At 42.9% G+C, this 16500-nt stretch overlaps 1 protein-coding gene across 1 annotated transcript in view; it reads right to left on the bottom strand.

Moving 5' to 3' along the window:
* Positions 1-16500, bottom strand: part of caskin1 (CASK interacting protein 1) — a 651886-nt gene that overhangs the window by 406390 nt on the left and 228996 nt on the right. The window lies entirely within an intron of this gene.

The following is a 16500-nucleotide window of genomic DNA, read 5'->3' as shown; positions in this document are numbered from 1 at the left end:
AGGGCAAAGGGGGCCTTGGTGTGACATCTTATCTGGAAAAAAAGCACCTCAGACACTGCAGCACTCCCTCAGTACTATACTGGGAGTGTCAGCCAAGATTATGCATTCAAGTCTCTAGAGTGAATAATCCTATCCACTGAGCCATGGCTCTCATTTTGTGGGTTTGACATAAATTCAAGCTTCCACAGTATTGCCATTGATCCATTCTTGTGCGGGTGTGGACGAACATTGAGACACAGAGAAATTATAATGTAGTGCTACTTCTCCATTAAAAGGTAATCAGGATATATCAAAAAGAGCAATAGTGGCTAAGCTGAAAGACCTACTGAATTGTTAATATTCATTTCTTTAACGAAAGGAGTTAGAACAGCCACTGAGAGCCAAGTTAAACATATTTCAAGCATCACAAATCAAACCAGCTGTTTCAATCTCTTTATAAGGCCTGAGCTTTCAAGAACTATAAATTGCATTTACATACTGCCTTTAGCATAGAAAAACAAGGTGCTTCACAGAGATGTAATGAAAAATGAATCCTGAGCGTGGGCCTCAGCAATGGAAGACCTGATGTACAATTGTGTAGTGAAGAGAGAAGTTAATGCACAACAGACCTGAACCAGAGGAGCAGAGAGTTTACAGAGTCTTATGAGGCTGGAGGAGGTAGCAGAGATAAAAAAAGAAAGAGAAATTGGTAGCATTTAAAGACAAAGATGAAAATGATCAAGTTGAGGCCAAGAGCCAACAGAGGTCAGTGAGCTCAGGCATGCAAAACTTGGTGTGGGATAGGGCATGGGCAAATGAAGTTTACAAGGGATTGGAAGCCAAGCAGGAACATTAGAGGAAATGAATTCTGGAGGTGATAGGATATGAGTGGAGGAAGGTTTCAGCAACAGATAGATTGAGGTGGGACCAAAGACAGGCAATGGTAATGATATGACCCCGATCTAGAATACCACCTGTGATCGAGAATACCACTTTTACACTGCTCCAATAAATGACTGGGAGTCAGTATCTTACCACCATCCAAATCACTGGGGATACAGGAGGTGCACAATCCAACTGGTGACATCCTGCACCACTAATCATTCCTAGCCCCTCATTCTCCTTTAATGGCAGGCCTTTAATGGGGCAGATGAATTATCCTTTTAGCTCCTTTACCAATTAGAACATAAAAAATTAGGAGCTGGAGTACACCATATGGCCCTCGAGCCTATTCCACCATTCAATAAAATCATGGCTGACCTCCTAGCTCAACACCACTTTCCTGCACTATCTTCACATTGTGTGATTTCCTAAGTGCCCACAAATCTATTGATCTCTGTCTTGAATAACCTCATCAACTGAGCATCCACAACTCTCTTAGAGAATTTTAAAGATTCACAGCCTTCTGAGTGAAGAAATTTCTCCTCAGCTTAGTATTAAATGATCAACCCCTCATCCAGAGCCAGTGCCCCCTTGTTCTAGATTCTCCAGACAGGTGAAACAGCCTCTCAGTGTCTATCCTGTCAAGACTCCTAAGGATTTTATACGTTTCAATAAGATCACCTTTCATTTTTCTGAACACCGGAGAATGTTCTACTCAATCTCTCATCCCAAGAATCATTCTAGTGAGCCTTTGTTGTACTCCCTCAAAGGTAGGTAAAGGGATGGGTGTGCACAGTTCCATGTTGGCCAAGCAGTGGAATAACAAAATGAATTATCTGTAGATTCAAGGTTTTAGTGATAATTCAGGGGTATTATCAAGGGCCATTTAAGGACGTTCTCGTAAAAAGAGATAAGTTGACACTGTTGTGTTCTTGTTATTGGTTGTGTGACTGAACTCCCTTGTTCGTCACAGGGATTCCTTGAGAAAAAAAAAGAATCAGGATGCAGCTGGGCCGGAACTTGGGAAGTCAGTCCAAATATAACTGGCGATCATTGCAAGGCTACTTGGAGCATTCGATTTGTTTTTCACAATAGAGAGGCAGGGGCTTTTTGTTTGGTGGCACAAGATCAATATTAGCTAATCCTGTCTGCAGCACATTAGCTGCCTCATCTGCCTCCCTAAGGCAACCAGAATCAAATTCAGAAACAATTCTGACATTGGAAACAGAGCCTAACTGAAGAGTAAGAAATTCCACTGCACATGAGTTGGGGCAGAAATAGGAAACGTGGAACCCATGCAAATACATGGGGCCCTGAGCGGCTCCAGTTATAAGTTTTAAGATATTAGCTGTGGTTCAGTTGGTAGCACAACTCGTCTCTGGCTGAGAAGGCTGTGGGGTTGAGTCCCACTCCAGAGACCTGAATACAAAATCCAGTGCTGCACTGGAAGTGCCAGGCTGAGGGAGTGCTGCATTGTTGGAGGTACAGTCCTTTGGATGAGACGTTAAGGTGCCTTCTGCCCTCTTAAGCAAATATCAAAGATGATATGACATTATTTTGAAGAAGAACAGGGGAATTCTCCCCAACGTCCTAACCAATAGTCATTAATCACCATTATGAAAATAGATGACCTGGATATTATCACACTAATATTGGCAGCCAGGTTTCCTACATTACAACAGTGACAACAGTTCAACAGAGTACTTCATTGGTTTTAAAGCCCTTTAGGGTATCCTGAGTTTGTGTAAGGCACTATATACATGCAAATTTATTTCTTTTTTCCTTGCATTAAATTAATCTATTTTATATTTCAAACTCATCTCTTCAGGACTGTATGTGTGCAGATCTGACACCTGATTCTCGGTAGTATCAAGCATCATTGTCAAGTAAAATGTAGATCCCCTAACTAAACATGGGGTCAAAGTTGCTCCAGAACACAACACACTGCTGGGTACGCAAAGCAATGATCGCATTGGCAGTCAGTGAACCAATTGAAACACTTATTAGGACAAAGTACACTGAGAAGTGGGGCTTCCTGTATGTTCACTGCATCTTCCACCCATCCACAGGGAAAGTTTGTTTAGACCGGCACTTAATTCAGATAAAAAGCACATGTCTCTAGTTAAATGCGATTATTAAGCACTTGTAATCCAAAAGGGCACATCCATTCACTCTGCCACTAATGTCAGTGCACCTAGAGGCTCTGCAGGTCTGCCCAGCACCTTGCGCCAATTGCAGAAAGTGAAACAGTTCCACAACAACCCTACAATGAGCTTTAATATCAAACCCGAGATGAGCAAGTAGCAGATGGTCGGTATGCAATCAGCACCCATATGGGTGCGTTGGTATCAAAAGGATCTCAGACTGTGTACCGACAAATGATTTGGGAGGTTTGGGGGGCCTCTTCTCAGGCAGCACTTAGTACTGAGCAGGTGGAAATAACCGGGGAGATTGCCAACTCGAATCTAAATTTTCGGAATGCCGTCAAAATAGGATGCTCGGGCTAAAGGATAATAATCAGGAGGGAAAAGTTTCACAGCCAATGAAGCACTTAAATGAACCCATTATAATGTAGTTATGGTAGCTAATTTGCACAAGGCAAGGTCCCACAATATTAAGGGACAGGGTTTTTACCTTGTCGGGCAGGCGCGGAGGGAGGGCCTGGGAACAGCCATGAAACTGACCGCCTCCCACGAATGGGCCCCGTTTGTGATTTCGAGCTGGCTGGGCAATTAACGAGTGCTGAAGTCTGCGCATGTGCAGCGGATGCACTCCCTGACAGAGTCACATGAGCAGGGACATATTAAAAATGAGTTTTAAAAGTTTTTTTTAAAATCACTGGTTGAAACCTCATCGCGCCCGTGGATGAGTTTTCGCAAAAAATCCTCTCCTGAAGATGACACCTCTGAGAATGCTGCACTCCCTCAGTACTACACCAGGAATGTTGGCTTTGCTTTGTGCTCAAGGCTCTGGAGTGGGGCTCGAACCTGTGGCCCGCTGACTCGGAGGAGACAGTGCTACCCACCAAGCCAGGGTTGACACAAAGGAAACAAAATGAGGGGTCACCCCATGCACTATATCGGACTGGCATAGATGAGTTGGGGGCAACTTGGGCATCATTCATGTCAAATGATGAACAAGAAAGGGATGCCAATCGCTCTGGCAACTGATGTGACTGGCAACTTTGGCACAGGATTGTGCATGTGACAGGCTCACCTCAGACATGAGTGTGCCACTCAAATGAAAAAATGTGGCAGATGGTGATTCACTCGGCTAATACACCCACATCTAGAACGTGCGTGTAACTTGAAAACCATTCCTGGAGATGGGGCCCAATCCCTTTTGACAATGCCAGGAAGTCTGGAGTGTGAACAGCAGACACAAACCATATTTAAATCCAACTCGTTTCACCAGCTAATTATGATGGAGTTGGTAAGACACAAGCAGCACTTGCCAGCTTCAAGTCAGCTCATTTCATGGGGAGCATTCAGAAGGTTTTGCTTCCTGATGACATCCTCAAACTGGGCTATAATGGTGGCTGCAGCACATAGCTTACAGTACAGCAGATGGTATATGTGTCACAGTAGTGACATTCACAACCTGGTCTTCATATGACTGTTTTATTTCTATTAATATCTTTCCAAGTTACATTTATTTTTTTTGTGGGCCAGCTGTTGCCTGCTTCTGGACCTATGTCAATCTCCAGGTCCAGGAGGAGGGCTGCTTGTGGGGAGGCTCAGTCTGACTGCCTGCCTCTCTTTTCTGCCATCTTGTCCAAGCCCAGCTGGAGATGCAGTGTGCAGTGCCCACCGGAATGCTCATATCCTTCTGCGGCCACATGGAATAGTGGGCGGAACTTAATGCCCTCCCATCCAGGGATGGCCTGCCACTGCCCTGACTGGCAGGCTTTCCCCAAAAGAGGCGATGCGGGGCTTCTGCCGGCTCTCCAGCTGGCGGCTGAGAGCACCATCACCACGATTAAATCAAGCCCAATGTGTCTGTTAGATACCTACACTAATATTATTATTTCATATTAGCGCAGGAGATTTCTAAATTCTACTGCCCACGTCCTAATTTGCACCAAGTCCTTTTGCTATCATCACTGTACTCGCTGGTCCACGTTGATTCTCCGTCTACAAAACACCTCAAATTGAAAATTCTCATCCTCCTTTTCAAATCCCCCCGTGGCCTTGTCCCTCCCCGTCTCTGTAACCTCCTCCAGTCCTACAGCCCCTCAAGATCTCTGCGCACCTCTAATTCTGGCCTCTTGTACATGCTTGATTTGCATCATTCCATCACTGGCTGCCATTCCTTCAGCTGCCTAAGTCCTCAACTCTGGAATTCTGTTCCTACATCTCTCTTTCTTCTATTAAAACACTCCTTAAAACCTGCCTCTTTGGCCAACCTTTTGGTTAACTGTTCGAGCATTGCCTTAATGTAGCTTGGTGTCAAATTTTCTCTCAATCTTCATGACTGACCATCCAAGCTTTCAGAAGGTATTGACAAAATCTCTCAAAAGGGACTTTAGTTAAAGCTGAAGCTTGTGGAATTAAAGGAAAATTATCGACCTGGTTAGGAAATTGGCTGAGTGGCAAGAGACAGGGAGTAGGGATAATGGGCAGACATTCTAATTGAAAAGACATATTTAGTGGTCTCCCACAAGGGTCTGTATTGGAGCCTGAACCATTCCTTGTATTTCAGAACAATTTGGATTATTGGAAAGAAAGTCACAAATCCAAGTTTGTTAATGACACATGGTTAAGTGGTATTGTAAGCAGTGTAGATGGAAGCATAAAATTACCAAGAGATAAATGAATAGGCAAAACTGTGGGAAATGGATTTCAATGTAGGAAAATAAGAGGCCATCCAATTTGGACTGTGAAAGATAGAATAGAGTGCTTTCTAAATGGTGGAAAGCTAGAAGCAGTGGAGGTCCAAAGAGACTTGAGGGTCCAAGTACATAGATCATTAAAATGTCACAAACAGGTACAGGAAACTATCAAAAGATTTAATGGAATGCTAACCTTTATATCTAGAGGACTAGAATACAAGGGGGTAGGAGTCATATTTCAGCTGTACAAAGCCCTGGTTGGACCACACATGGAGTACTGTGGGGGTACCGACTCTAGTAAGGATACATCAGTCTTAAAGGATGTACAGCGTAGATTTACCAGAATGATACCACCAAGGGTTAAATTACGAGGCAAGATTACACAAACTATAGGTTTGGAAGAAGGTTAAAGGGGGATTTGATTGGCATTTTCATGATATTGAGGGGGACAGATAAAGTAGATAGCGAGAATGTGTTTCCACTGGTTGGGGAGTCTAGGACTAGGGGACATAGCCTAAAAATTAGAACCAGACATTTCAGGAGTGAAATTAGGAAATGCTTCTATCCGAAATGGCAATTGATGTTAATTTTAAATCTGGGACTGACAGATTTTTGTTAGCCAAAGATATTAAGAGATATGGACCAAAGGCGGGTATTTGGAGTTAGGTTATGGATCAGCCATGATCTCATTGAAAGGAAGAATAGGCTCAGGGGGGCTGAATAGCCGACTCCTGTTCCTATGTTCCTAATTCCCTTCTGAAAGTTATTATTGAATCTGCTTCTAGCACCCCTTCAGGCAGTGCATGCCAAGTCATAATAAGATCCTGTGTAAACATTATTTTCCTCATATCACCTCTGGTTCTATTGGCCATTTACCTTAAATCTCTGTTCCTTGGTTACCAACCCTCCTGCCACAAGAAACAACTCCTCTTCATTCATTCTATCAAACCCCTTCATGAGGGTGCCACTCAGGGGGAAAAAAAGAGAACACATGTGTTCAGCATGTTGGGCAGGACATGCCAACTGGGTATAAAAACACATCAACCCAATCACTGTAACATCTGGCTGAGTTTGCGTGCAATCCTGCAGCTGTTAAACACCACTGAAGTCGGTTTCCCCCTGGAAAGGTTGTACAGTCCAAGTATTTATATGGCCCCAGAGTTAACACACAGATTCCCAGTCTCTGCGCTGAAGTGTTAATGTTTGTAAATCTCTGGCGCGCATAACCTCAGGTGAGTGGGTAGATGTTGCCAATGCTCCAGCATTATCCTGCATTTTCCAGAAATTAAAGATTGATGTCTGGACACTAAGAGCAATCCCGTATCATAGCGACATTCAAAAAATCTGTTTTTGTTTTAATTTTCTTTGAATAGCTTTCATTAGTGAACGGTTTTGTTGATTCAGAAGGAGATTGGAAATGGGGATGAAATACGTTACTCGACTGACAGGATTCACCCAGTTGACATCAAATGAGATAATTTTACCCACCAAAAATAGGTGGGCTAACATCGGGCGAGGCGTAAGCATTTCAACCTGCCTCCAACTCCCTCCCATTTTTGGATTTAATAGAGGCGGGGGTTAAGCAGCCAGACTGCTCCCGTGAGATGGGTTTATCATCTATTATAATGAGGCTGGGAACCTCACAACCAAACTGACATCCGGTTTAAACTTGACCAGCTGGATTTCTTATACCTCAAGAAACCAGGCAGCTCAAGGGAGGTATAGACAACTTTGGGAAGAAGGTTAGTGCCTTTACAGCAAAGCTTGTGGGCCAGGAGGAGTGGAAGTTGTTCCTCCTGGCCCCCTGAGCTTGCCTCTTTCCTTGCCGGGGGTCAGGAATCAGACCCCCCATAGCAGGGCAGTTGGTGGCTGAAAGTCATGTGATGAAATCTGCAGGGGGATATCCAATCAGAGTTTGCAACCCAATGATTGAACCCAATCCAGCCAGATTCCACATTACAGTGGGAGGAGGCCTGTGTGTCAAGCAGATTTTCTATTTTTTTTTAGCCAATCCTTCCTCAGCAAGGCATAAAACATCATTTTCTCTTTTCAATCCTACAGTCTCATCAACATTTTTAGTGCATGCACTCCCCCTGACACTTCTTATCAATGTACCTGGGCTTGTTCCATGAATCTATTAGACTGGATTGGTCGCAAGGCTCCTGATGTATTACTGCAGTAAAAAAAATAATTCTTTCACTACACGTTCAGTACCATATAAGGGAATAAAATTACAAAGGCACTAACTGAAGGAGCAGGTGCCACACTAGGCTGCAATATTGTTCCTTTTCCTTTGGGCAGCTGGGCTGGAATTGAGCCCAAAGTACTGGAATAAAAGTTTCTCTTGCATTACTGGCGAGAACTCTGTGTTCCTCCATCTCTTGCCTCTTACTCGTTCCCAACTCCCTGCGTCCCAACATTGGCGTCCGTGCCTTTAGCAATCTCGGAGCAAATCTCTGGAATTTCCTCCCGAAACCTCTCTGTCTCTCTCCTTCTTTAAAATCCTCTTTAAAACCTAACTCTATGAGCAAGCATTTAGTCAACCCTTCTAATATCTGCTACCTTCACTTGGTGCCAATTTTGGATGATTAGGCTCCTCTGAAGTTTTTGCCATGTTAAAGGTGCTGGATAAATGCACATTGTTGTTGTAATGTGCATCATTTGACACAGTTGTGCTATGGAAAGAGAGACTGGCATTTAAATAGCACCTTTCATAACCTCAATATGCCCTTAAGACCTTTACAGCCAATGAAGTACTTTTCGAAATGTAGTCACAGGTGGAATGTAAGAAATGCAGCAGCCAATTTGCGCATATCAAGATCCCACAAATAGCAACATGATAATGGGCAGGTCATCTGTTCTGCTGGTGCTGGTCAAGGGATAAATATTGGCCAGGACACCAGGGAGGACTCCCCTGACTTCTTCAAAGCAATGCCAAGGGATATTTTTTTAAACCGAGTCCTCAGTTTGAAGTCTCAACCAAAAGATAGTGCTTTGTAAAGTTCAGCATTCCCTCAGTATTTCACTGAGAATGTTAGCCCAGATTATGTGCTCAAATCTCTAGAGTTGGACTTTCTGCGCTCTGACGCATGGGCGAGAGATTCCTGCGATGCAACTGTGGTTACACTTCGAGAGCACTACACTTGTGGCAAAGCACTTTGAGACATCCTGAAGTTGCAAAAGGTGCTATATAAATAAAAGTTCTTTCCTTTTAAAGTTTTAAGAAGTGCAGAATGTGAAATGTGGGGTTAATCAAAGAAAACAACTTGCCTTTATAATGCATCCCTCATGTATCTGAACAGAATCCTGACTAAACTGAGGACTGATACCTGCTTCCCAAATCCTTAAGGAGCTAACCGAGCCAACCAGTAATAACAGATAGCAAGGGCTGTCATTCCAGAATGTTCTGTGGTGTTTGCAGGTTGAGAATCATTACATTTTGATATCAGTGCTGAGGACGGAGAGAGTTACACAAACCTTTGAGTGATTCGCAGGCACAATTAATGGTTAGAACAATCTCATTACACAGCAGAAACATGCTCAGTGCTCCCAACGAATCCAACCTGAAAATGAAGATTCTTTGATTTTGTCCAGCTCAGCGAGGAAGCAGCTGCTGCTGTTCATTTCCTACAAGTATGACATGAGACTGAAGACCATTCTAACAGGCTTGGACGTCATGGACATTGATAATTAACTTCGTCACCTGTACATTTTAGCTATCATCACCATTGCAACGTATTTGCCCAAATACTTATTACTATTGGCATATACAGTGTATAAATGTAGCAGTGGACTAGCATGAGCCACAATCCCTATTCTCTTCCTCCACCTCCCCCCCACACCCCGCCCACCCCTCCCAATTTCCTGAAGGTGCTGACTGCTGTTAAGATATAATGAAAGCTCTGGTTTAGACCACATTTGGAGCACAGTGTAAAATTCTGAGCAATGTATTTTAGAAAGGATATATTAGCCTTGGAAGGATTGCAGCATTCACCAGAATTGTCACCAAGGGCTCAAAGGGTTAGATTATGAGATTGCATAAACTAAAGAGTGATTTGGTGGAAGCTCTTACGATTTTGAAAGGAATTGATAGAGAGAGAGAGATTCTGCTGGTGGGGGAAGGCCAGGACCAGGGGACATAATCTGAAAATCAGACACATTCCATTGAGGAATCCCTGGGAGTTGGTTGACTCAGTTGGCTGGACAGCCAGTGTGGATCAGATTGGGGTCAACAGCACAGGCATCGATCACATTTTGGCCAGGGTGAATTCAGGACCTACTTCCTTGCCCTACCCGTGGTGGAGGTTCTGGCGCTATAGGTTGGACCTGTCTTCGAGTAGAGGACTGAAGAAGAGCATGGAGTCTGCAATCAAATAAAAAGCCCACTGCAAAGTATGATAACTTGAGGCACCTCCAAGAAGGGCTTAACAGTCAATATAGCCTTACTGAATTTGTAATATTAATGTTTAACTGATTCAGTAGCAAAATCAATGAGAAATGGTATGCGGTTAATTTAGTTTTGAGCCTTCTGCTACAGTAGTTTCAGGATAGTGGCAGAGTTTAATTAATGATTTGATTATTGTTGTGAAGCACAGTCCAACTCTTAGATTTGTAATACTTAGAAATGCCACAGAGCAAGTAATCTCCTAGCACCAAGTCCATCATTTCATTCCTGCACTATCAGACAGATCACGTTTTCTAAGTTATTACTCCTAAACCTATTCCTACAGTACGAATCCTCCAGAACAATTAGCATTTCCCTTCCAATCTTATGATAGTACAGATATAATTACTCCTCGATGTAAAAACCAATGTGACACCTCATCAAGCCAGCCAACATGGTGAACAAATCAATAAATCCAATAGGGTATTGAGAAAAAACTTATTTGGCTAGAGAGTGGTTAGAATGTGGAACTCAATATCATAAGGAGTAGTTGAGGTGGATAACATAGGTGCATTTAAAGGAAATAGATGAGTACACAAGGGAGAAAGGATTCGAAGGATGTGCTGACATGGTTGGATGAAGAGGAGTGGGAGAATGCTTCTGTGGAGCATAAATACCAGCATAGACCAGTTGGGCTGAATGGCCTGTTTCTGTGATGTACTTTCTCTACAATTCTTTGTAGTTTCCACAAAGTAGAAATTCCCACCTATCTGGTGCCTCTTAATGAGGGTACATGTTCACCCAGAGTACTCTAATTAGTATTCACACATTTAACCTCATTGGTTCCTTTTTAACTGCTCACATTTTCACTGGATCTATTCCTCAGAGACTTCACAGAATATCCTGAAGAATGAGGTCTGGTGTAAGAGATGTATGGGAAGTCTGGAAGATGTAGAATTAACGAGACAGCAGGGTGTGTGGACGTCATGTAACTAAGTGATGCTCCAAGACAGTTGCCATTTGAGACAGAAAGATAATGACTAAAAATTAGTCAGAAAGTTAGGCAACACGTGTAAAGATGACAGACCAGTGACTAATGCACATTAGCCAACTAGACCTATCCTTATCATCAATTTCAGTAACATTGATGCGTGTAAATTGGTCAAACTTGGCATCATATGAGGGCTAAATGTGATGTGAAAGGAGCATATTAACATAACAACCAATCAGTATGATTGCTTGCATGATCATGAAACCTTTGCATAAGAGTATATGTACACTCAGCACATTGGGCCCACTGCAAATTCATATAGAGGATTTGTTTTGCAGAGAATTGACTAAAAATAGATCATAAGTCACAATCATAATGACAACCAAAACTACTGACATTTAAGATTCACCTACTTGCACTGCAAAGGAAACATGGAAAGGGTAATTCTTTAATAAGATTTGGTGGGGAGGGTGTTCCTTTGATATCCAGAGAATGTCATAGCATATCTATGTATTTGAGGGCCCAATGTACTCAAGACAGGACGCTAAGGTCACTAATTAATGTGGCATTTAATAAGGCATCCTGCTTTGTGCACACTAACAAAAATCTTGTTTTGGGGTAGCAAACAATGTGTTGTTGATATATTGTTACCTTTGCAGGCTGCACTCACTCAAGTCTGGCCCTGTGACAAAATCATCTGTTAACATTTTAATGATAGCTCCATTTACATTGGGCTCAGGATTGCTGCTAACAAGGGTCGCTCCAACTGTGATCTTGGAGTTTTATGTATTTGTCTCTTCAACACGAATCTGTCTGAAGGTGGGTAGACAACTGTTGCTGTAATGTTAAATGAGTTGTGTCAGCACCTTGTCATTTTCGAGTTAGGCACAAAGCAGATGTGTCAAATGACCCATGAGCAACTCAGTCAGGCTTATCGGTTATTGTTAGATAGGGAAGGGTGGGTTCCATGGAAGAATGGGTCTCAAATATCAGCTCTATTGAAACTGGACCATAAAAGGCAGTTAGTTGCATTACCCTTTTATGCTATTCATCTCCGGTTAGAGCATAGCTGGCGATCTAATGCTACTTTGGAAGAAAACATTCAGGAATATCTACACTGACCAAAGGGAGTGGAATAAAAAGAACTTGCATTTATATAGCACCTTTCACCGCCTCAGGATGTCCCACCACTTTGCATCCAACGAAGCACTTCTTGAAGGGCAGTTACTGTTGTAATGTGGGAAACACAGCAGCCAATCTGCATGCAGCAAGCTCCCACAAACAACAGCGAGATAATGACCAGATAGCTTTAGTGATGTTGCTTGAGGGATATGGATTGGCCTGGACACTAGAGAGAACTCCCCTGCTCTTCTTTTAAATAGTGTCATGGGATCTTTGACATTCACCCGAAAGGACAGGCAGATCTCGGTTTGATGTATTATTCTGAAGGACACCGCGTGCGACAGGGCAGCACTCTCTCAGTACTGTACTGAGAACACCAGCCTAGATTATGTGTTGCCATCTCTGGAGTGGGAATTGAACCCAAACATTCTGCCTCAGAGGCACAAATGCTATCCACTGAGCCACAGCTGGCACTGCCATTAACGAATACCATATCTTCTGTATTTCCCGGTCTCCAGGGATTCCTTTAAAGAGCAAACATTTTCCAAGTTGGGAAAATGGAAAAAGTGGAGAGATTTGTGACCCTGCTTAGCTTGCCTGGATTCCAAAATGACTGCCTTGTGCTTTCTTATTATTACTTATGGGGAATATCAGAGCACCTTCCAAACCTGTGACCTCTACCACCTTGAAGAACAAGGGCAGTGGGTGCATAGGAACACCCCCACCTGCAAGTTCTGCTCCAAACCACACACCGTCCTGACTTGGAACTATATTGTTGTCCCGGGGTCAAACTCCTGGAACGCCCTTCCTAACAGCACTCTGGGTGCAGCAGTTCAACATCACCACCTTCTCAAGGGCAATTAGGGAGGGGCAGTAAGTGCTGGCCTAGCCAGTGACACCCACATCCTGTGAACAAATAAATAAATAAATAGTTTTCAATTGACCCCATCAGCCTTGGTCTCTATATATTCCTACGCACAGGTAAGTTATCAAAGACATCCAGAATAAAATAGAGAAGAAAGGAAGGTTGTTTAGCAAAACTTGGCTAAACTCAGTATCATTTATTGGCCTGGAATCTCCCAAGAATTGAAGATTAATCTCAAGGTCACTGCTGGAACAAACCTCGATTAAAAGTTCTGTGTTTGTTTTCATTTCCTTTGAACATCTCTGTTTAAAATTCTCATCCTTATTTTCAAATCTCTCCCTGGCCTCATCCCCTCCTATCTCTGTAATCTCCTCCAGACCTACAACCCTCCAAGATATCTGCACTCCTCTCATTCTGGCCACTTGAGCGTCACCAATTTTAATCGCTCCACCAGTGGCAGCCATGCCTTCAGCTTCCAGGGTCCTAAGTGCCGGAATTCCCTCCCTAAACCGTTCCTACTCTTTACTCTCTATTCTCCTTTAAGGCGTTCTTTAAAATCACCCTGTACAACCAGGCCTCTGTTTAAATGTCTCCCCGTTTGACTCAGTGTCATACCTGTTTTATGGCTCTGTGAAGTGCCTTGGGACATTGTATTCCATTTTTGGTGCTGTGCAAATACAAATTATTGCTATTGGCTTTAGTTAGAAAAATATTTGAGATGGAAAAAAATCTGCTTGACTGAGAGTCAAGCACTATTCAACTGGGTAAAAATGAGTCCTTTTACAATGGTGGAGACACAGTGTGCCATGAGGATAGACTTGTTGGGTGCCCAATAAGGGCAAGGTGGGGTGGTCTTGTGGTGAAACCTCAACAACAACTACTTGCATTTATATAGCACCTTTAATGTAGTAAACCATTTCAGAGGAGCAGTATCAAATAAAATTTGACACAGGGCCACATTAGGAGATAATTAGGACAGATGACAAAAAGATTGGCCAAAGAGGTAGTTTTTAGGTGTGTCTTAAAGGAGGAAATAGAGGTAGAGTGGTCGAGGGAGGAAATTCCAGAGCTTAGGTGCAACTGAGTCCACGGTGGAGCAATTAAAATCGGGGAATTCTCAAAAGGCCAGAATTGGAGGAGCCCAGATATCTCGGAGAGCTATAGGGCTGAAAGAAATAAGGAGGGGTGAGGTCTTGGAGAAATTCGAATACCAGGATGAGAATTTTAAAACTGAGACATTGTTGGACCAGGAACCAATGTAGGTTAGCGAGCACAGTGGTGATGGGTGAACTGGATTTGGGCTTAGGATATGAGTAGCAGAGTTTTGGATGAGCTCAAGTTTATGGACAAGATTATGGATTATGACAGCTTGGCCAAGGAGATCCTTATTGGAATTTAGAAGAGTGAGAGACGATCTTATTGAAACATATACGATTCTGAGGGGCTTGACAGGGTAGATGCTGGGAAGACGTTTCCTCTCGTTGGGGGAATGTAGAACAAGGAGACAGAGTTTAAAAGTAAGGAGTCTCCCATTTACAACAGATAAGGAGGAATTTTTTTTCTCAATGGGTTGTTAGTCTCTTGCACAAAGGGCAATGAAGGCTGGGTCATCGAATATGTTCAAGGCTGAGTTAGGCAGATTTTTGATCAGGAAGGCAGTCAAAGGTTTTGGGCGACAGGCAGGAAAGTGGAGTTAAGGGCACAATCAGATCAGCCAGGATCTTATTGATTGGCGGGCGAATCAGGCTCCATGAGCCGAATGGCCCACACATGCTCCTATTTCCCATGATCCTATGAGAGTATTTGAATAATCATGTCGAAAGTCACAAGCTCTGGGGACACCACCAACCAGATTTAGCAACTCGTAGTCAAAACTGCATTTTCCAATTTAGCGATAGGTCCACATCCTCAGCTCAACTCTCCTCCCCTCTCCGCAGATGCTGCCTGCCCTGCTGAACATTTCCAGCATTTTGTTTCAGATTTTGCAACTGTAGTATTTTGTGTTTTATTCACTAAGAGACTGACTGGACGGGGAGCAACTCGTGTGATAAGCTGCTTTTTAAATTCTTCACTGAATTTGTGGAACGTCGACATGAAATGAAGTTGCTATGGAGAATTACATAGGATTACATAGGATTACATATGGCAGAGAGACAGATTATTCAGTCCAACCAGTTCATGCAGGTGTTTATGCTCCACTCATGCCTCCTCCCATCTTTCCTCAGCTAAACCTGTCATCATAACCATCTATTCCCTTCTCCCTCAAATGCTTGTCTAGCTTCCCCTTAGGAGCATAGGAACAGGAGTAGGCCATTCAGCCCGTCGAGCCTGCTCCACCATTCAATATGATCATTGCTGACTGAACACTTCAATGCCTTTTACCCACACTATCCCCATAATCAGTTTGTTGCCTCCTAATCGTATGTGCTTTTATATTGCTAATCAACCTCCTGTGGGGGCACTTTATCAAAAGCCTTCTGAAAATTCAAGTATACTACGTCCATCGACTCTCCTTTATCAATTTTGATAGTAACATCTTCAAAAAACTCCAACAAGTTCATCAAACATGATTTCCCATTTGCAAATCCATGCTGACTATGCCCAATCAGATCATGATTATCCAAGTATCCATTTCTCACATCCTTTGTATTAGATTGGAGCATTTTCTCTACTACTGATGTAAGGCTAACAGATCTATAGTTCCTTGCTTTCTCTCTCTGTCCCTTCTTAAATAGTGGGGTGACACTTGCCAGCTTCCAAACTTCAGGAACCATTCCAGAATCTATACAATTTTGGAAGATGATCACCAATACATCCACTATCTCTATAGCAACCCCTTTCAACACTCTGGGATGCAGAATATCAGGTGCCAGGGATTTATCAACTTTCAGTCCCATTAATTTCTCCAATACAACCTTCTTACTTATACTAATTTCCTTCAACTCCTCATTCTCCATAGCCCCTTGGATCTCGAAATCTGGGAGATTTCCTGTACCTTCCTCAGTGAAAACAGACACAAAATAATCATTTAGCTTCTCTGCCATTTCTCTGTTCCCCATTATGAATTCCCCTGACTCTGCCTGTAATGGACCCTCATTTATCTTAGCCAAAAGCTTCCTTTTTACATAACTAAGGAAGCCTTTACAGTCTATTTTAATGTTTTATTCGCCAGACTGTATTCATATTCTTTAGCAGCTTCTCGGTCTTCCTTTGTTGTATTCTAAAAACCTCCCAATCCTCAGGTTTATTTCTACTTCTGGTAGCTTTATAATCCTTTTCTTTTCATCTTATACAATCCTTAACTTCCTTTGTCAGACACGGCTGACTGACTTTTTTGGGGTTTTGTACCTTCAAAGCATCTTCCCTTAAATTCATCTATACGGTCACTCTCCCTGGTAGCAAGTTCCACATTCTCACCACTCTTTGGCTAAAGAGGTTTCTTCAGG

This window comes from Carcharodon carcharias, chromosome 15 (assembly GCF_017639515.1).
Source record: "Carcharodon carcharias isolate sCarCar2 chromosome 15, sCarCar2.pri, whole genome shotgun sequence".
Lineage (NCBI taxonomy): Eukaryota > Metazoa > Chordata > Chondrichthyes > Lamniformes > Lamnidae > Carcharodon > Carcharodon carcharias.
This window is presented reverse-complemented; position numbering and strand designations above follow the sequence as displayed.